The 21,910-nt window shown below is 34.8% G+C and overlaps 1 long non-coding RNA gene across 1 annotated transcript in view; it reads left to right on the plus strand.

Annotated features, from left to right (window-relative positions):
• The first annotated feature begins 3,417 nt into the window (after positions 1-3,417).
• Positions 3,418-21,910, plus strand: part of LOC148132502 (uncharacterized) — a 43,103-nt gene continuing 24,610 nt past the window's right edge. Inside the window, exon 1 of the long non-coding RNA XR_015747354.1 lies at positions 3,418-3,589. This is a non-coding gene — a long non-coding RNA (uncharacterized LOC148132502). The remainder of the gene's footprint in view (positions 3,590-21,910) is intronic.

Genomic DNA, 21,910 nt, shown 5'->3' on the forward strand with positions numbered 1-21,910 from the left:
TTTAACTACTTAACAAGGATTTGTTAAAATAAACAGCATAGGAATCAAGATAGCCTTTTATTTGGGATAATTTCACATGAGACCATCAAACTGTTTTCAAAACATTATCATATTTTAGACTTATAACATTAAAATAAGTCTCCTCCTACTTTTTATTCAAGGGATATTTATTCATGCAACATCGAGGATGTTGTTATTGTTACCCCATTGCTATATTTTAATATCCCTCTTTTGAGATTTTTACAATATATATTAGAAGAAGGCAGAAGAAATTTCAAGAAAATAACCTGCTTTATGGCAACATTTTTAGCCATAATTCCACAGCTATTTACCTCCACTTGGCTAAAACTAGCACAGCTTGTGTGAACCCAATCAAAAGGAGTATCTGGATTACAATCTAATGCATGTATCTGTAAATATATGCAGATCATGTACAACATTCTGTATCTGAGGAAAGGAATATCAAGATTTACATAAAGTCAACTAACTATAGGAGGTGGGTCATAAATTTCTATGTTATTTAAAATTGTACCATGCCTTTCTACCCTGGGGCACTCAGGTGGGTATTTATTTAAAATACAGTAAAATAATCTTGATGTTTACAATAAACAGGATTTTCATGACCATAATGCCTCAGCAAGATTGATTGATATGTCAGCATCTGTAGATTCCTGATTTGCATGGAATGTAATCCATTTAACATCTCTTAGGAGAGTTAACAATCTGCTCACTGTTATCATAGCATTTCATTTTTTTTGGAACTCTGCCTTGTTTAACAATTTATATCATTTGTCTCTTTCTGAACCTCATTGAGTAAATTAGAGGTTATAGGATTATGAAGAGAGATGTGGGAGAACTGGATTTCTGTTCTATAAATATACTTCCCTGACAGCAGATTTGGCATACTTGAAAATCTCTGGGAATAAGTCCCATGTATTTGTAAGTTTTTGAGCTGAAATCTGCCTCAAAAATGGGAATTACAGGATTGGACACACAGAGAGAAGCTATTTAGCTTATATTTGAAAAGCTAAACCAAATATATATTTGGATGCTGAAATCTGCCTTGTTTGCTGCAACAATTTTACAAGGTATTTCGTGGACATAATCTCCCAAACCTGCTGTAGTTTGGTGTTTGCAGTTAATAATCTAATCAGTACTGTCACAGATACTTAGTTTAGGTTCACTTGGGCAAATCCACGCAATTTTTTATCCTCAGATACCTTTCAGATATTACCTGAAAAACAGAGTGACTGGTGTACATAGCATTTCCGTGATGTGCAGGCAGTTAAATGGTCCTTCCCGTGCGAGGCTCTCCAGGAAAAATGACATTATTAGATCTTCTATTGTGATTGGGAACATCTGATGCCAATAAAGTCCTGATTTTTATGCTACCAAAGATTGTATGAATAGACTGAAGCAATTTTTATGAGCCAACTGATATTACATTTGCCCAAAAAATATGAATCATTTTCTGAAAAGAATGGTCACATGTGTGAAACCCAGTTGGTTTCAAATTGTCAAGCTGTGCAAGGCTGGCAGATTCAAGAAACACTTAGATTTCTGGAACAATCTTTTTTGCTGGTAGGGTAATGTTACAGAATTTTGAAAGCCTGCCAAAACAGTTCTCCAAATCAACTTGTACCTAGCATAATGAAGGCAGAGCTATTCTGAATCTTTTTTCTTATGTTTCTTCATTTTCCTGGACTAAGGAATCTTTTAGTAATGGTTCTGCTCCCAGGGCCTGCTAGACAGAACTAAATTACAGGGTGTGGGAAATAATAACTGGATACAAATTTTTTTGCTGATAGAACTTCTGGCATCAAGGTTACTAGCTGCTAAGATTAAGAAGGAAAGAACTAGTTTGGAAAAAGCAGAGTTAGTTTAGAAAACTATATTAAAGTTTCCCTCAGATTCCTCAGTGAGAAAAAGATAAATGAAAAGAAAAGCAGGATATAAGATGCCCATGATAGTTACACACTTTACACATTGCTCTGAATTGCTATAGAACAGTGGTCCCCAACCTTTCTGGCTGTGTGGATAGTTAGCATTGACAGCAGCAGTAGTAGTGGGAGGGATGGTTTCATGCACGAACCCACTGCTTGTGTGATCCAGTTCCCAACAGGCTGTAGACTGGTACCAGTCCGTGGACCAGATATTGGGAACTTCTAATATAGAACACTATATATCTATTAACTCTTGGCACTGCATATAATTAAGATAAAAAATGAAGAATGAAGAATAAAATGAATGCTTGAACATAGATTCTTGCTTCATAAAAATACTACAGCAGTATTAATTATAACATGTAAGATGGTGTCAACTGCTTAGTAAAACTTTGTGGAAGAATCAGAGGTTGATGGATTGAATTTATAGAGATTGGATGGGACCCTGAACCTCTCATCAGTAATTATCACCAATGAGAATCAAACTGTAGAGATGTGATCTAAGGGCTTTAACAGTATCTTTGCATACTGATCCTAGACAGTTTCAGAGAGAAAAGTCAATTGTCAGCCTGGAATACTATAATAGGTGGTGGTTTTTAAGAGTGAGAATCTTAATATTAAGTGTCAGCATATTATGAATCCTGGGTCAATCAGGAATAAAAAGATAGGATTATCAGACCTTTACAAAGATATAAAAGCAACATCTAGGAGATTTTTGGTAGGATTAATTAGAGGATTAAGGATTGTTAATTAGAGCACATTTCTGCAAGCCTATTATAGGAATTACAAAATTTGAGCTCTCCAAGAAGTGTGCTCTTGAATGCTGTCCAGCTTTGATCAGAATTTTTCTTTGCTTATGGCGAAAGTTACAATTCCTAGAGATTTTCTCATGACTTGAATATAATTCACTTTTGACCATCAGAAGCTAACTTTATGGAGTGAAAAATATTTAAAGTTCAGTTAATCAATGGGCAACTGATTCTAGAAGTTGGTTCTGGGAAAAAAGTATATTTTCAGAAGATTTCTAATTTCTTGAATATAACTTTCATTTCTGGGCACTAAGGGTTATATGCTGGCACTGTCCATCCTTAACTAGCAGAGTAAAATATAATTTTAAATAGAGTGGACCAATAGGTAACAGATCCTAGAAGTGCAACTAAAAGGCAATACACATAAACAGTCTGCGACTACTCTGTTAAGCTTCCGTAGCAGGAAATTATACCCAAAGATAGAGGCCACCATCCACTTTTGGCAGAAAGACTGTTTGTGATTTAGCAAGTGGTAAAGGAAAAAAAGCTCAATATATATGAGGGCTAACTCTGCAGACCTCTGCAGCTCATCTTAAGTCCCATTCCTTACTGTGCTAAAAATACCATCTTAGGATGTGTCCAAAGGTTTTAGGAGGGTAGGTTATCAGCTTGGCCAATGTACAAATAGCTGGCAAGTATCATCTGACAGAAGGCATCCAAGGGAATCAGCTTTGGGGGACAGGCAGCTTTAAGAATCCAGGAAAAGAATGAGAAGAGGAAAAGTAGAAGGAAGGCCCTACTGTACTCATAAGGCAAGATCAAGCAGCCAGATAAGTAATTATCAGAGAGTTTTTGCTGCCAGGGGAGCAAAGGGTACAGGTGATTTTATTTAAACAGGTAATATGCTTTTTAAATGTAAGATATCTTTATGAACCTAAAGTATGTTGCATGTACTGGGCAGAATGGATTGCTATTCTGAATAAGCCTTCATGCAGGATACTAAGAGACACATCCCATTGAGTTCAATAGTTTAGCATTGTTTACAGTTATTAATGCTCCTGTATAATACTGTTTGTATTTCCTGACAATATAGTTAAAATGTTGAAAATGTTCACAAGTAGAAATCCAACTCCACAAATAAGGGAACTTGCCTCCCCCAAAAACCTTTCCCACCAGGGAAGATTTGGGAGCAGATTTGAAGCTCTGCCTTATAAGATAGGTTTAAGAGCCACTGAAGGAAGTGCTTGCCAACCTGCTAATAAAGAACCAAATCCTAAATAGACATGCTGTATTTCGTTCAATGAATTCTCAGGTCTGTATCTGTAATTCCTGGACAAGGCAGGTGAATGGGTTGTAACAATAAAACTATTTATTTGATTCGCTTCTGTGGTATTAATCACTCAGGTGTCTGTTTTTTATGGATGATATATAGCAGGAAATTGGATTCCCTGGCAATTAAATCAAGTTGACTACATATTAGGAAACAGAAGTTAGAGAACAGTAATCCAGAGTCAAGGACTTCCAGGAAAAAATGGTGGCATAGCCCATGCATTATTGGAGCTAAATACATGGGTTAAATGTGGACAATTGTGCACTGGTAGAATGTTATCTAGATTGAATTTTTGTGGTTGATGATGTTGTTATATATTAATCAATTGTTTTAATATTCTAGTTAAATATATTTTATTTGTTTATGTTGTTTTTTTAATATTATGTGTATAATAATATTAAACATTGGGAATCTCAACAAATTTACCAGTTGGTATACAAACAGAATGAATGAATAACCCAGAAGAAGATACAATCAGAATATAAGATGTATTTAAGCAACTTGACCTATGTAAAAGAGACCTTGAGGCCTAGAGGAAAAGAAACAGAGCCTATGAAAAAAGATAGATGAATTTCAGCACAAGCTATCAAAATAGCCAAAGAAACACAGAGAATTAAAGCCTTGGGGAAGGAGAACATCTGACAATGGAATGCAAATATCCTGCATCAAATGAGAAGAAATGATAAATCAATTGAGAATATGAACATGTAAAGGAAATAACAAGAAAAAGAAAACCACAAATGGCATTTACCAAGATTAGAGAAATCGTAGAAACAGGTACAGCTACGGTGGAATATCCAAACATGGAGGAGACCTAATAAAAACAAACATTTAAAAATTATTGTCAAATACTTGTCATATGGAATAGACTAACAAGAACACTGGGAGGAAGAAAAAGCATTTATAAAGACTCTGTTAGAAAATAATGTCCTTCAGGTAAAATGCCAGCTATCAGATAGAAAAGAGTTAAGGTGAAATGTCCATTGAACTATACAAAGCCGCAGGAGGAGAGGTAACTAAAGTGCCCACAGGTTTACATCAACAAATATATTAAAGAATATGTGGCTTAGAGGTTGGAAAAGACTGGTGTTGAAACTTAAACTGAAGAGTGAGATGCAAGAGAATTCCAAATTACAGTATAAAACCATTGCATCAATCCCTCATGCCGACAAAGTTTTACTTAAGATGTTATGAAAAGCCTTACAGCTCTATATGGCGAGGGAAATGCTAAATGAAAAGACAGATTTCAAAAAAAGGTAGTCAGGTAGAAGATAAGATAATAGCATAAAACAGGTAATAGAGAGAACAACAAAGTGTGAGTTTTGCCTTTGGTTTATTGACTGCAGCAAAGCCTTTGATTATGTAGATCATAAAAGAATGTGAAACATACAAAGGTGAATGAGTATAACTGAATTAACCTTCTATAAAACCAAAGATAGCATAAGAACTTAAAAAGGAGAAACAATAGTGCAGAATAGGAAAGGGAGTAAGACAAGCATGCATATTATCCATATAACTACAGCAAATTTATTACAATAATTGCAAGTTTGAAAAAGACAACAAATGAAATCAAAATAGAAGATTGGAAAGCTGACTTGAGATAAACAGACAAAACCACTTTGTTAGTCAAAAGATAATGAAATCTTAGGAGAACTCATAAATATCAAAAGAAAAAGTAAAAAAAAAAACAAGTTAACATTAAATATCAAAAGGACAATGGTAAAAATAGCATGTTTACCATTGCATGTTTCTTTATTGAAAAAGAAGTAAAGATGATAGAAAAAAAAAAGATAATTATATACAGAGTGCTGGAGCAAACAAAGGAGGTAATCTTGAAAAGGAAGGCAATGATAACAAAGGATAAGGATACTTTTATGACAACAATGATGAAAACCATATGGTCTTTCCTGTGGCAAGACTTGGGCATTGAATAAAAGTGACATGAAAAACATAGACATTTTTAATGCTAGTACAGTTAATTTGCTGTAATGCTTAGGGCCGTGATGGCGAACCTATGGCACTTCCAGTACATATAGGTTGAAGAGTCAGTCTGCCACTTGAAAACCAGTATTGCCATTAATTGAAAGTGGCTGAGTATATAGAGGTGCCCAAGTATGGATCAATCACCATTTCTATAATGTTGTAAATGGCATACAATCAGATATATAGGACAAATGTATAAGGGATGCTGATCTGTCAGACTGCTGGCTAAGATTGCTGACAAAGAGATGAACTTGCAGGAGGTTAGTTCTGAGATTCTTTTGCTCAGCAGGCTCAAGTGCATATTCTATATTGCACTTTTTTCCTTCAAATTGCTGGCTAGACAGCTGCCTGTGCCTCTAAGGAGCAGTGAGTGAGAAATTACTGTAACATTTTAGGCCAAGATAAACTCAGACTGCAGGGTTACAGGCAAATGAGAATCAACAGAGGGAAAAATATTTATATAGAGTCATGCCACTCCACCCCCCCCCCACACACACACACATACACACAATATTTTTTCCTGATTTTCCTATTTTGCCTTCCAATAATTTTTTTAGATTAAATATTTGGAACTATGTAACCTAAACCATCAATTTCACCCCCTCTTGGAAAAATGTAACTCTAAGTTTATGTATCCCTCTGCTGTCATTACTTACAAATGCTAACCAATTGTTTTGCTGTGTGTTAAATTTCATCTGGCCCTCTACTAATCATGAAAAATAATATTATTGCTTTAACTAATATATCCTGAAAACAATAGTAAGTAATAGTCACAGAGAAAATACCGATACTATTCAAACCTTTAAAAAAGAAATCAAATCTGTTTCTCAAGAGGGTGAAATCCTGACTCTATTATATTCAATATTGGGTATATTACCTTTTGAAAAATGTTTTTATAGCTGTTACCATAATATTGTTCAAAGGCTGTCATAAAATTCAACTGTGTTTAAGGTTAAACTATTCATCATTGAAACAAGAATTGTACCATGTTTTGTAACATTACTTGTGAATAAGTCATAATTTTAATCAACTACTGTTTATCAATTAGAGACTTAACTTTATCTTATAAATCACAGTTGATAGAAAAAATAATAATTGCACAACAAGGAAACTTCAAACATGATACATAATATTCCAAAGAATAAATGAAACAAAGAGCAATGGGATATTCCGAAAAACAAAGTACCCAAACCACAATCACAAATAATATTCAGGAAAAGAAATAATGAGAAAAGATTTTAGAAGCCTGTACGGCTGAAACTACCATCAAAATTAAAAGCCTAAAGGAAATGGATGGGAAATGAAAACAGGGGCTTATATCCAAAGAGAACAATCTGAGATCTGTAGAGATGACATCAGAACAGCTAAAATTCATAATGAGACTTGTGAATAATGCAGAACAGAACAAGGAGGATTTGGGTAGGAGTACAGTAAAAGCAAAATAAATGTCAAAGTGGTATTGGGCTATTGTACAGAAAATAAGTGTGTGTAGTAAAAGTAAAAAGGAAGGACGTGCAATTCCTTAAAAACTTCTTTTAATCTTTCTTCAAGATACCTTCCTGGCATAATTGAAAAAAAATTGACAAGGTCTTTTATGTCATATTTTGGTGTGTATTTTTTTAACTTTATTGATTAGCCCTTGGGCCATATCAAAGTGCAGAGTTCCAGACACAAATTGTTACTAAAATATGATAAAAACAATTAAAATGGAATTGGATAAAATACAGTTTAAAATGAAATTGGAATAAAATACAATAATGTATAAATAAATAAAATATGATAAAATTATTTCTCGGTGTCATCCCTACAATCTACCCCATCAATCCTACATATGCTGATCTCAACCAAACCATTTTGCTTAATGTTATTTATGTAAGCAGGAGACCATACACCATTTCTGACAGATGGTAGTCCAGTCTCTTCTTGAAAGCTTCTAGTGATGAAGCTCCCACTTCTGAAGGCAAGCTGTTCCATTGGTTGATTGCTTTAGAGGAGAGGACAGAAATCCAAATAACAAAATCATCATTCCTATTGCCTTTTCAATGCAAATGCAAACAAATAAATGAATATGTTTATTAATAGTCACTAACCAATATTACATACAGTTGTGTTCCGGGATTATAGAATTATAGATTATAGAACAGATCAAAAACCATTAAAAGTTATTCTAAACAAATTGGAAAAAATAAAATAGAGCAAGTATTTGAATTCCAAAAATGCCCGTAATTTCAGACATCATAACTAAACTATAAAACTAAACTATAAAATTAGGCACATTTTTTTAAAAAATAGATCTACTAAATTACTCAGTCAAATCCATATTTTCCTAAGTCCACAGGACTAATAAGTGAGACCTGGAAAAGTCACTGTTTTTAAAAGAGATACTAAGTGTACTATGTGTATATCCCTGAATTCTCCAAAGTTGATATAAATTTGTCCCTACCATTTTATACATCCTGTGATTCTATGCATCTGCTCATTTTCATTTTCTAATGTCACTTTCAACAATTTGGCATAGTTTGATTGAGACACTGTGAGTTCTAGTCTTGCCCTAAGTACAAAGCCAAGATGAACCTTGGTCCAGTTCCTCTTCTTAACCTTAAGAAACAGGTAATGACAAGCCACTTCTTAAATCTTGCCACAAAACCCCTACAAAGTTGTCCAGATAGTCATCAGGAGTGAACAGAAGTTTGAAGGCACCAAAAATCCCAAATCAAAACAAAAAAATACTCCACCTCCTTAGGCATGGGTTGGCAAACTAGTCACGTATAGCTACCACTCGACAGTATATAGAAAAATCCATACTTCCAATATTTCTGAGTGTTATATATAATTTTGTGATGACAGGTACACATAAGCCAGCTGGCAAAAACTAGGCCAGCACTTGAATGCTTTCTTTCATAGACGACTCTCCTTACTGAGATGGCTTGCAGTTGGCTATTATTATGGCAACAGTACTTTGCTGCTGTCTAAATCAGCTTGCCCTATTCTGCAGTTATCACATGCCTCCTTTCACTCCTCAAATGAAAGATGACAGTGCTATTCAGGCATCACACCAAATTATTGTTCTGACATTGCTTGGGTTTCTAAATGTTCAATTAGTTGTTTCTCTGCTTCCCTTCTCCATGTTCTCAGCATTTAGCTCCCTAAGTGCAAACAAGTTATCTTGTCTTTTCGTGTTCTAACAGCTGGCCATAACTGCTGTGTTTCAATTGTACTGTGCAGCTGACTATGAAGATTTTAAACATAGTAATGCAGTTCAGATTTACACTTGCACATAAAAAAAAAATCTAACTCTCTCTTTGAACCACTTCATTTCCTATTCAGAGGTATTTTTTTTAAAAGCGGTGGACAACAGAATTAACCAATATTGTGAAAAATAGATTAGGCAAATTCTGTCTGCCATGTGATCTAAAGAAATGCTTAAAGGTGGGAGGCATGGGAGGAGGAAAGAAGGAAGGAAGGGGACAGAAAGAGGTGAGGAAGAAAAAGGCAAGAAAAGCTTAGATAAAGGCAAGTACAGTTCTACTTTAGACATTATGAAAAAATTGGAAGGCAAAGGCAGGTCAGATGAGATCTATATCTACCTGTCTTCTCTTTCATACACATTCATACATATCTATCTTATCTGCTTGGTTGGTCATCTAAGATGAATGTCTGCATTCAGTCAGTGTCTTGTTGTTGTACTGTAATATAATCATATTGTTTATATCCTCTTTGAAATTAGTTTTCATTGTGAACACATTTGATCTGACCTTAATAGACTTCATTTAGTCATTTACTGCAAGAATTACTATTATAGTCATAATTTGCAAATATGAGTCAGAAGTAGAAATACAGAAATTTGCATTAGGCAATCCAATAAGCTCATGACTAAGCTAAGATCAGAAGTGAAAATTCTTCAGCTCATGTTTCATATCTCAAATCAGTACAATGGAAAATAATCATTTTGTATTAAGCCTAAAATGAACAGTGAATCTTTACTAGGTGCAAAAGTGAATGTGATTTTGGACTTTAGAATTCAGAGTAATTTTCAAACTCTCTACTTTTTTCTTTTCATAAGTAAAAGATGAACCATCGTCAATTAAAATATCCAAAGGCTTTCAAATATAAATTCCCATTTCTGCTGGAGCAAATACTAGGTTTTAACCAATTCATCAATCCAAAACACTACAAAGATCCAATCAATAATTGGAATTCTGAAGAATTATTTTATGGTTGTTGTGTAAGCAAAATTAACCTTGTTATATGACTCCAAGGACTCAGTTAATGCGATCAGCATTTAATTAATTAAAAAGTTAAATTAATAGATGTGCAAAGTAACCCAAAGTTCTTATTAGAGCTTTCCAAAGTCAAGGTTCTCCAACAAACCCTAACCAGAATCATCTTCAAACTGAATGACTTCCAAGTTTCAGTTCCATGATTTCTAACAATTGGGAATTCAAATCCCAATTGAGGGTGCCTAAACTGGATAAAAATGTATTAAATTGGCTACATGATTTTTCATGTTAAAACACATCATCTTCTATGGATACAGAAATATCCAAAGGATCCTTTCTATATTTGTATTCTGGATTAATTCAGTAATATATTGATTTTTTAAAAAATGTAGGAAGTTGGGATGACTCAAAACAAAGCACACAAATATATTTTACAGGAAATAAATTCAGTAATCTCACATAGCATATCCCTCCTTGGTCTGGAGATCTCATAAGTGCATAAAAATGGACAGAGCTTTGATTACATCCTCCATGTTTTAAATAACTCCTTCTTTCCAACCCTCTATTCAGAAATATGAAATCATTACAACATTATATGCTAACCAGCTACATAATATGAATTTGGTTTGCTCTGTATCAGAACTTGACATTTTCAGTGAAGTACAAGTATAGTAAGATTCAATTTGTGGTCGGTGCATTTCTGCTGTAATTATTTAAAACAGACTTGGTAATTCTTCTTTATTTGCTCTTTCCTTTTATTAGAAAACCAATTTATGGCTTCTCATTTGGACTACAGCATTTAATTTTGCATTCAGCCAATTACTGTGGGTATGGATTTTGTTTTGTTTATGGATCACAACACTCAAGCAGTTATTTTCATAAATATATGGTGCCTTTATGGCAGCCAGCAGAGTCAAATGAACTATGCTTCTTTCTAGCAATTTTAGTCCATTTTTCGCCTCTCTTTTACACCACTAGCAATTTTCCCTGAGAGCTGTGTATAGTTTGTGAAACCATGAGAAGCTGAGAAAATGTTCTGCTGGCTGGTTCATTCCCTCAGGAAACACCACTTGAATGTCAAAAGAACCACAAAGTAGAAATTATTCTTACTTTCATAAACCAAGGATTTAAACACAGTGTGTGGTATGTATTACTGCTCTGCTGCAAGGCAATATAAAGAGCACTGCTTTATCTTCATGCCTCAAACCTGGCAACCTCTGTGAGTGCACATTCAGGATTAAAAAAAAAATAAACATTTTTTACTGCAAGAATAGCAAACAGGAAACTGGATTTGGGACAAAACAAGCAAGAGAAAGAACCATTCCAGTGCAGAGCCATGGTATCATGATTTGGTTTCATGAAACAAAATGGAGAATTTCTTCAACACTCTTTTGGGAATTGATTTGAGACAAATATATTTAAAAAGCCATCATTTGGTGAATGGAGAACCATTACCTACTTTCTCCAGTTAATGTTTCAGATGCCATGAGTGCTTAAGCCTGGTTATATTAAGTAGGCAGCAGTAAGCATGACTTAGACTCTGTAGAGTTTGGGATGTAGTGTTCTGTATTGCCAAAACTTAGCATGTGTTCTGCTAAGGTTTGTTTCATTCTGTACTATTTTTTTCAGCAATTTCCTGGAGGCTTACTGATGATGTGATGATGATGATGTGATGATGATGATGATGATGATGATGATGATGATGATGATGATGATAATGAGGATATCCATTCAATCATATCCAACTCTACGACTAATTGTGTAGAATTAATTTAATACTGTGCATGTCTGGATCTGTGGAGTTCTTGGTGAGAGCCCAGAGAGCACCAAGGACTCAATTGTCCAAGCCGGAGCTATAGATATTTGCTTCTTTTGGAATGTCTGTCTCTGTTTTGGGTTAATTAAACACCTTAGGGATAACCCAACTACTGTAATTGTGTGTTCATATAACATGCTATCTCCCCAATGAACCAATTAAATGTAGGCATACCATGGGAACAGGGTTTAGTTATACACTAAGAGAATATGTGCACAAGATCTAAGAAGACACATGTATATGTTGAATACGTAGCTGGATAAATGAGATATAAAAATGTTAGTGAGGGAAATCAATGCATATGTCCCCAGTAGCTAAGGTAAAGGAGTGGTCTGCTCCATCTACAATATTTCAGCAAAACTACTGATAATTATCTAATAAAAAAACTACAACTGTAATTAAAATAAGTACAGTAGATGGTACTAATGGCCTCTCCATAAATGTAGTATTTAAGAGTCTACTCTTTTGGAACATAGGATATATTTTGTTGTGATCCAGTGACTCAATAATTACAAACACTTATGTAAAACATGGCAAAATCTTCAGCCAACAAGGTTCTTCCCAAGGATCTTTTTTTTTCTTTAAGCGGTACAAGGAAAAATCTTATTTACAATCAGCAGCTGTTCAGAAATAAAAAGTTTCCCTTGCTCTCCAATTAGGATAATTCTGGCTGTTTTAATTGCTATAAAGGGACTCCATTGGGAAATAAAGGGCTAGTCCTTCCCATTCCATGCTGGGTTTTCCCACCTTCCTTCGGGATTGCCTCCACATCTGAGAAGAATTGTTTATAAGGCTGCTTTTTGGTAGCTTTCCATTTCCACCAGCTTCTCAAAATATTGCTTTCTACACTGCAGGCAAGTATAAAAATATTCTCCATTAATATGAAAGGAAGCTGTTTTAAAAATCTAATTTTAATGCAACACTGTTTCTTGTAGTGAATTGGGATGAATGCCATCTCATGAGTTTCAAACCACAAAAAGTTAAAAGAAAGTTTACCTCACATCTTCATGTTAACATATCATTTCAGTTTCATTAGCGGGCCGATTAGTGGGCTCATAAAAATCAAACTCTGAGCATCCATTCAACCATTCTTCTAAAGTAAGTCTTTATAATGTGAATCAACAGCCTTATTTTGCCTTGTCTTCGTCATTCAGGAGAAATCTAGAAGCATCTTTTTCTAATACTGGTTCAGGAAGCACAGATGGATATCCATGAAACATACTGTATAGCATCACTGCTGAATAGGGTCACCTTAGGAATTGTGAGATGATGCAGTAGGGATTTTGGTGAAGGATTGATGCATCCTGATGAATGATGCATGATATCTTATACCTCCCTTTGGAATATCATTCCCACTCTGTGATGCTTTTAATGGTAACAAAAAAGAAAAACAGGCTTAATGTATGTTACAATTCGTTGTTAGCCATGGTTTAGTTCTCAGGCCATATTTGTAATTTTGCTTTAATGTATGCCTAGCAACTTGAGGCCTTTTTAGAGTCCTTTTCATGGAACTATTTTTTGAGTGAATTATTTCTATGAAAATAATTAAGTGTTTCTTCAATTGTTTGAAAAAAGGAAAGATTTAAGAAATCCAGAACAAGACTTAAGAAAGAGCTAAGAAACTTTTTATTTTCTTTCTACTTCCAAAAATTCTTAGGAGCTACAACATGGAAAACTCCCAATTATTTCATGTCTTATTTATACCACATTTTTAACCTGCCTTTATTATGTCTATAAATAACTTTACATCTTTTAGCATTTCTTTAATTTTGAACTAACAAAAATTAGGCCAGTCGTTAGTTATTATTCAGTTTTACATAATGTGATATGTAGGTCAATGCACAGAAAAGGGAAAAACTGTCCTGGCTATATTTTCTCCTCTCCTGGTGAGAAGGAAGGAGAGGGGAGGAGATATTGACTTACAGACTGGCAAAAATGAAAAGGGGTCGAAGGAAATGGGACTCCCCTCACTGATCAAGATGGCTTTCTACAATGCTGTAGAAAGCTCATCAAGCAGTTTGACAGCATGCAAGCCTTACATCTCCAGAGGCATCTGGGACTTCTGGTGTTTTAAAAAAGAAACATGGAGGCTCCTGAGGCTTCAGAAATGGAATCAGAAATAGTTCTATAGGTTAGATCGAATTCTCCAGCCAAGGTGCTGACTAGGAATTCTGGGAGTTAAGTCTACACATTAAAATGTTGCTGAGATTGAGAATCCCTGATTCCGAAGTCATCCTTTCCAGAACAGTTAAATTGCTTTGGACTGTAGTTTAAGAAATGTGTAAGCAGTTTCTTTTATAGCAGTTATAGTCAGGGGTGGGATCCGACCGGTGTAACTACCAGTTCGGTGATTTATGTTTTGTGGTGATTTACGCGTGTGAAACATCATCAGGTTGCTGCCTGGACAGCTCAGCAGCGCTGCACGTGGGTGCACGGCATTTGAAAAAGCACTTTTTCCTGCTTTTTCAACCGCAGCTGTGCCACGCAGAGCAGCTGAGGTTGAAAAATCAGGAAATAAAGGTTAGGTAAGAGCCTGGGCGTGCGGGTGGACCAAAACAGCAGCAGACACAGAACTGGTTCTGTGTCTGCTGCTCTTCAGAGCTACTGGTTCTACAGAGCCGGACAGAACCAATAGAATCCCACCCCTGGTTATAGCTGACAGTAATCCATGGTGAAGGCATCCCTAATCCACATTTGTATTGCACAACAATAATTTATATTGATTTTTACACAGAATTTCCATCTAGTGAATTTGGCAAAAATACTAAAGATTTTTTGTTAATTTTCCTTTGCCAAGGAAGCAGACTAGCAAGTGGCTGAAATGTGGAACTCATTAGTGGAAAGAAAATGTGGGTTTTAATTCTGAACTGATAATAAAATTACCACAGATCACAGGAAATCAGATGAGATGCAAGGCAATGATGAAGACTTCCTTGCTTGCAATTTAGAGTTCCACCTAGCCATCACAATGATTAATGATCATCTTGTATCAGTGATATACAGCATCATGTCTGGGCGTTGTTTTAAAAGACTAGTGTGGAAGATCTCTATATTTGTTTTTCAAAAAAGTTAAAAGCAAACTATTGTGCAAAGTCTGATCTAATGGGATAAACAGCATTCAGAGAGAGATATTAGTTATCTCCCTCACATGCTATTTTCTCTTATTAAACTGTACCTTCTGCTATCCCCTATCATGTGGGAATACACACAGAGAGAGATTCAGTATCTCTGTATGCTGCAGGACAAAAAGTAGCAGCTTTAGGAGCTAGAGAAGATGAGAGAGGAGAAAGGAGTAAATAAACCTTTGAAGCTGTTTTGATCAAAATTACAACACCAGAAGTTGCATCAACATCATTTTATAAATGCCAGATTGAAGGGAGAGCTCAAATTTTATTGGCCCCCTGGAAGAGTCAAACAATGTTAAACACTGCCCAGTATCCACACACAGTCCCTCTGTGATGGAGATGAGCAGTTTAAAAATGTGTTAAATAAAAACTAGCTAAACAAACTGAACTGCAGAATTAATTCTAAGACTGACTTGCACACTATATGACTTTACTATGAGTTAAGTTAAACTGGGAAAATCCCTTGTTGAATATTTGATCAGCTAACTGCATGTGGCTGTGTGACTCTTAAGAAGCACCTGCTATTTTTGTTCCTTTTGTTCCTTGTTTGTGTGATATATACTTCTAATAGCTTCAGAATGTTGCTCTTTGACCTCTTGTGTTTATGTTTATGTTTTAAAAAATAAGTCTACTTTGAAACTGTAGTAGGGATTCTAAATCTGAATTTCTGTCCTAGGCTGAAATCAGGTGAAACGTGCTGTTTAAAGCAGATAATGTGTAGGACTTTATATATCAGGACATTGTTGATAGATTTGATTTAAGTTATGATGTATTGACCAGCAATATGAAACTTAGGAATTAGGTTATATGAGTAAGAGATTTGTTTAAAATAAACAATCATATCTTGTCAAATAATATCTCAAAGAGAAATTGTTACATTTGCAACCATATGTTCTCTTTAATTAGAAAAACTGGGGATTGTATCTGGAATGATTTAAACTAAGCACAGTTGAAGAAAATGGAGTGGTAAAGCAGAATAATTTACTGAACATCACACATCTAAGGAGGTGGAGCCAGAATAAAAGATTTATGAGGAAATCTAAATTCAATTACAATGAAATTAAACAAATGCCTTTAACATGATTATTCCCCAATCTATTTATTAATTTTTCCCTTCTGTGAAATTGAACATTGCACTTTGTCAGCATCTTTTGGAAAAACGTTGAAGAGCTGTACTTTGTACTTTGTGTTTTGAGGCAATAGGATAAACTTAGGAATGTAACATTTTTTCACAATAGTTTCTGCTTGGAGTGAATTTGTGTGCTTCACTTCTAGGCATCCATCGGGAGATTTAACACCATGATCCAGTGAATTTGATTTTTTCCTTTTAAAAAAAATAGAGCCACTGTTATTATTTATGTAACATACCAGGAATCTTTTACAGTAAAAAAAAAAAACTGACTATTTTTTCTGTAGCACTTCTAGGAAGGAACATGTGATGTTCACTGCTAAGATGAAATATGCACTGCAAAATTCATGACTATACCATTTGACACTTGTGTCCTGATCTTAGAAGTCCATTAATCACAGAGTTTGTGGTTGATATCATGACATACCTTTCATTACTGATTCCCTTTTGCCAACTTCAGATGCCCCTGCAAATACAGTACTATAGCCAGACAAGGGACAGCAATGGGAATGGCACCCTTTATGCTGTTGTGCAATTTTATAGAAAAATAATTGCAATGTAAAATCTCTGGAATGTATATCTGTACAAAAAAAGGTATAATCCTTCCCCCCCCTAATTGGTTAGCAAAATTTTTTCCAAATTTTTCAGCAAAATACAGAGGAAAGGAAAACACTCCATATGGAAAATCTGTTCCCAAAGCAGGCAAATAAATAGACGTTAGCTCTACCTTATTCTTTGCTTCCATGTAATTAATATTATTAAAAATTTGTATTTTTGTTTGTTTTCTATAGCTTCTGAGTAAATAATTGGTTTTTCTTAGACTAGCATCAGTATTATTTGTCCAAGAGTCCTAAAGGTAATTAAGACAAAACAGGTAAAAATCAAAACTTAGAACAAATAAGATGGATAGACTCAGGGGTGGGATTCAAATTTTTTAACAACCGGTTCTGTGGGCGTGGCTTATTTGGTGGGTGTGGCTTGTTGGTCATGTGACTCGGTGGGCGTGGCCAACTCAACATCACTCACATCGAGGCACGCATCTCCTCGCCTGGCCTCTCGTGACTGTGGGGATGCTGCAACAGTCGTAAGTGTGAAAAAGGGTCATAGGTCACTTTTTTCAGTGCCATTGTAACTTTGAATGGTCACTCCACACAAGCAAAGTACCAGCAAAGGAGGGAAAAAAAAACCTCCAGAGAAGTTCCAGAGACAGGAAGTCTAGTCCTGCCAAGAATGTAACAAGGGTTAACGGAGAGGCAGTTTCTGTAAGCAACATCAGAATGTTTCCTTCCTGCCTTCCTTACAGGATTAGGCCAGTAATTTCTTCTAACAACCAGTTCTCTGAACTTCTCAGAATGTTAACAACCGGTTCTAGTGAATAGGTGCGAACTGATAGAATCCCACCCCCTGGATAGACTTGTGTTGTTTATGGTTATTTAAGCAAAACTAATGTTCAGTATATTCATCAAAATTTTACTGAACAGTTCAGCATTAATTTGACCATTCACTGTTGCTAAGCCTGATCAGCCAATTAAGATCATCTTGAAATAATGAGTTTACATAAGCTGAATTGTAAGCATTCTGTTTCAATATTATCTTATGTTCAGCTAAAGTTTCTAATTTCCCAAGCTGCTTTGAACACCAGCTGGGGTTTCAGGTTGTTTTTTGTTTTGTTTTGTTTTTTCTCAACTAGAGGAAATCCAGTAGTTGAAATATATTTTCCATCACTGCTTTCTCTGGTGAGAAAACTCTTCTCCATGAGGATTAGCTGGTCTATATTTGTGACTCTTATACTGCAGTCCTACATCTATCTGTTCAGAAGAGGAGCTATTGTGCTGTAAATCATAAATTATGCTAATAAAATAACTGAAAGAAACAAATGGATAAAGTACATGCTTTTCACTTAAAACAGTCATCCGCTATCTGAGATTCAGGATATTTATATAGGCATACATACTGGTACCTCTCAGCAATTATAAGTAGAATATTATCCTTTAACCATGAATATGAAATTCTTCTTTGAAATAAAAAAATAAATAAGGGCTTCTGTGAAGGATGTGTCTCAAAAGGTAGAAACTATGACCATATGATGGAAGTTCTACCTATTATAAATGTGCAAATTCTCTTTCATCAAATGATATGAAAACAGGAGAAAGAAAAAATCCTGGAGAATTTCCTCTAATTTTCTCTACCTGATGACCATCTGGAGGGTTAATCTCTATATTCTTTTCCAGTCCCACAGACATAGAGACAGATTATTTTCTATAAGAGTGGTAAATAAATAATTTATTTATTATTTTGTTGAGGGGTTGTTGAAGGAAAAGCCATTAAAATAAAGAGTACAAATTAAGTATCTTGTTTAGTAATATTTTTTAAAAAAAACTAAATAACACAATAAAAATAATTTTGGTATTGTATTTATTTTTTAAAAAATCAAAGACTTAACAGCCTTACATTTTTTTTTCCCCTGATACTTTCAAGACAATTCGTTTAGAAGTATAGGAAATATTTTTCTAACGTGAAAGTGACCTTTCTAATTTTCTACATTCACAGAGGATCTCTTTCGCAGCATGTAACTCAGAGCTATGAAATTTTACATAATGCAAGTGACACTTTTTGATACATTTCCCCCCTCTTCTTGCTCTTTCTTGTGAATAGCAGATGTTGCATATGTGCCTGTTTCCATAGAAACAGTCAATTCTGGACTTTGAAAAGGAGGTGAAGGGTGGAGTAGAGAATCGTAGAGTACTTTGGGAACAAGTGCATGAGTAATAAGGTTAAAACAATTATTCATGGAAAGCTTGTTAAATATAAAACAAAATTAAAGACTGGGATAATTGAAAGTGGTCATCGGAAACAGAAATATCTGATTTGGTATGGATTGCAGGATAAATTTGTTAATGATGTTGCTCTGGTATCTTGAGAAATTTGTGTTTCCTTAAATGCTGGTTTTCTTTTCCTGGAATAAGGGGTGGGGGTGGGGAATCACAATTTAAGATTCTGCCTGCTTTTGCTTATTTAAGTAAAGCCTGTCAGTAGCAAGCTTTAATGAGCATGATAACAGCAGTGTAAAACCTGGCTTTGTTGCACATAGAATGTATGAGTAACATACATTATAACAACTAAGATGGCATAAACTCAATGGATGGCTCTGCGATCAAACAGCAGCAGTGCTTTAAAAAGGAAAGTGTTGTATTCTGTGAAAGCCAAAGGGAAAAAAAATGTCAAAGCTGTGACCTCTTTGTTGAATCATCCGGCTGGTGAAAGACTGAATCACAATGTCTGGTGGAACTGTTGGCTTGACGTTTCTCAGCAGAATCAATGTTAATGGGGAAAAGCAAAAAAAAAAAAACAGAGTGCCACTTCCAAAAGGAAAATAATGGTGGGAAAAGCAGAGGACCAGTGGCTTAGTGTGGAAAATACAAAACCGTTCACTTTCAGTGGAATGTTGTCTGTTTAGCTTGGAGATTTTCAGAAAAAAAGCTAAGATATTCCCAGCCCACAAACCGCCCTTATCACACATAATTCAAAGTAATTGGATGAGAAAAATAAAATGGTAGTTGTGTGGAAGGTGCATGCATCTTTATTTTTAAAAAAACATTCTTAACTTTTTTATTAAGAATTTTAATTACATTAGTAAAAGCTAATGCAATTAAACTTATAGAAAACCAAGAGGGTAAAAGAAAGATTCAAAAGTACAGACAAAAAGAAAAAGAAGAAAAAAACATCACTTCACTTCACAACACAACAAACATAACAGAAAAATAAAAGAAATACATAATGAAATGACTTCCAACTTTTATCACTCAAGTATAAACAAATTTAATAATCACCTTCTATAAGATTGCACACAGGTATCTTGTCATCCTATATCACATCCCTTATCTATAAACTAATCCATAAAACAGCAATTTTTCAATCCTGGTGTCAGCAAAATGTTCATGAGGGGTTTGCAAATATTTGCAAACAATGTTATATTTTGAATTTGATCAAATAAACCAACTTTATATTACTTCCTTTTATTTCTAATAGTCTTTTATTTAATCAAATGTTGTTATAGGATTTGATTTCTTTTCCATTCCTTTTTATTCTATCATATAGATTTCTTTAGGTTTTTAACAAGCTTCTTTTGTAGAGCCAATAAAAACATTTTCAAAGCCATTCTTTCAGTTTATCATTTGTATTTACCTTTTGATTTTAAAAATTCAGTTGGTTTCCTTTGTAGGTCCATTATAGCCTTCTTTTCCAAAGCATTATCTTGGATTTGTGTTTGTAATTCTATATTCCCATCTTGTCAAATAATTTTTTTTCACAACTCTCATTCCTTCATTAACATCTTTTAGACATAGTCTATCCATAGAAGCAAACAACAGTACTGACAATACTGATATTGTAGTGACTAATTTCTGTTAGGAATATAAGTCACCTAACAGGTATTTGGGTTAGAAATATATAAACCAGGATAAACATTTTCGTACTATGTCTTTAAGAAAATGCAAAACTGTAATTAGGTGTGGTTTCTCAAACGGCCATAAGATGGAGCCAGAAACCTGGGTTGTTTAGTCTGAGTCTCAGAAGAGAGTGTAAGTGTATCTCTGTTTCCTTCTGTTGGAAAGTATTGCCGTTGCTCCATTTCTTCTAATTGACTGATATTACTGGATTTAATGTGAGTCTGATACTGAACTGTTTTTGACACTGGAATTTGATATTTGGATTAACCCTGGATGAAAACTGACTGATTTTACCTGTGAATGACTTTGGACTGCTTATTTTGAACTTTGCTTAAACCTTTCTGGAAGTAAAAACCTACATTTACTGTACAGTGTATCTGTGTTCTGTATGTGTATTATTCAAACACTACTCTCAAATATCTCTCCCTGTAGGCGCTCATTCTCCTAACGGGGAATTACCTCAACACTGGTTATGGGCCCAGGCCATACCAGGCTCAGATAACTGAGAGTTAATGTGAATACACAGTACTGTATACAGACAGCTGTTTACTGTTTAATTGTGGTTTACTATCCTGGTAAAGATGGCACAAGTCACTTCAACATGTCTATCACTGATAACCCAGTTGGATGGAACAAACTATGTTTCCTGGTCTATGAAATGCATTCTACTTCTGTGTAGAGAAGGTTTATGCAATGTAGTTCAAGACCCACCAGATGTAAATGCTTGGGATCCAGAATATGAGGATGATGCCAAGAAGCTTGCTGACTTTAAACAGAACAACGAACGAGCTCTTTGTATAATTGGACTAACACTGAGTGACCAGCAGCTAGTCCATATTCGTGGAGAAGAGTCTGCTGGTAGGTGTTGGGAGAATTTGAAGAGGATTTATGTTCGTGACAGTGTAGGTGCACACATACATCTTACACATAAACTGTTTAGAGCACGTCTTCTGAAAGGTGGAGATATGTTAGCTCATTTAAATTTCATGAAAAGAACTTTTCAAGAGCTACATGAAAAAGAACTGATATTTTCAGAGCTGCATCAAGTTTACATCATTCTTTCCTATTGGATGAAACTTATGATGATTATGTATCTTCACTGGAAGTACTGCCCAGAGATAAACTGACATTGACTGAAATAACTGGAAGATTGTTAGAAGAAGCAAG

The sequence above is a fragment of the Notechis scutatus genome, chromosome 2 (genome assembly GCF_049901735.1).
Source record: "Notechis scutatus isolate UNSWTSFEM ecotype Mainland chromosome 2, rNotScu1.2, whole genome shotgun sequence".
NCBI lineage: Eukaryota > Metazoa > Chordata > Lepidosauria > Squamata > Elapidae > Notechis > Notechis scutatus.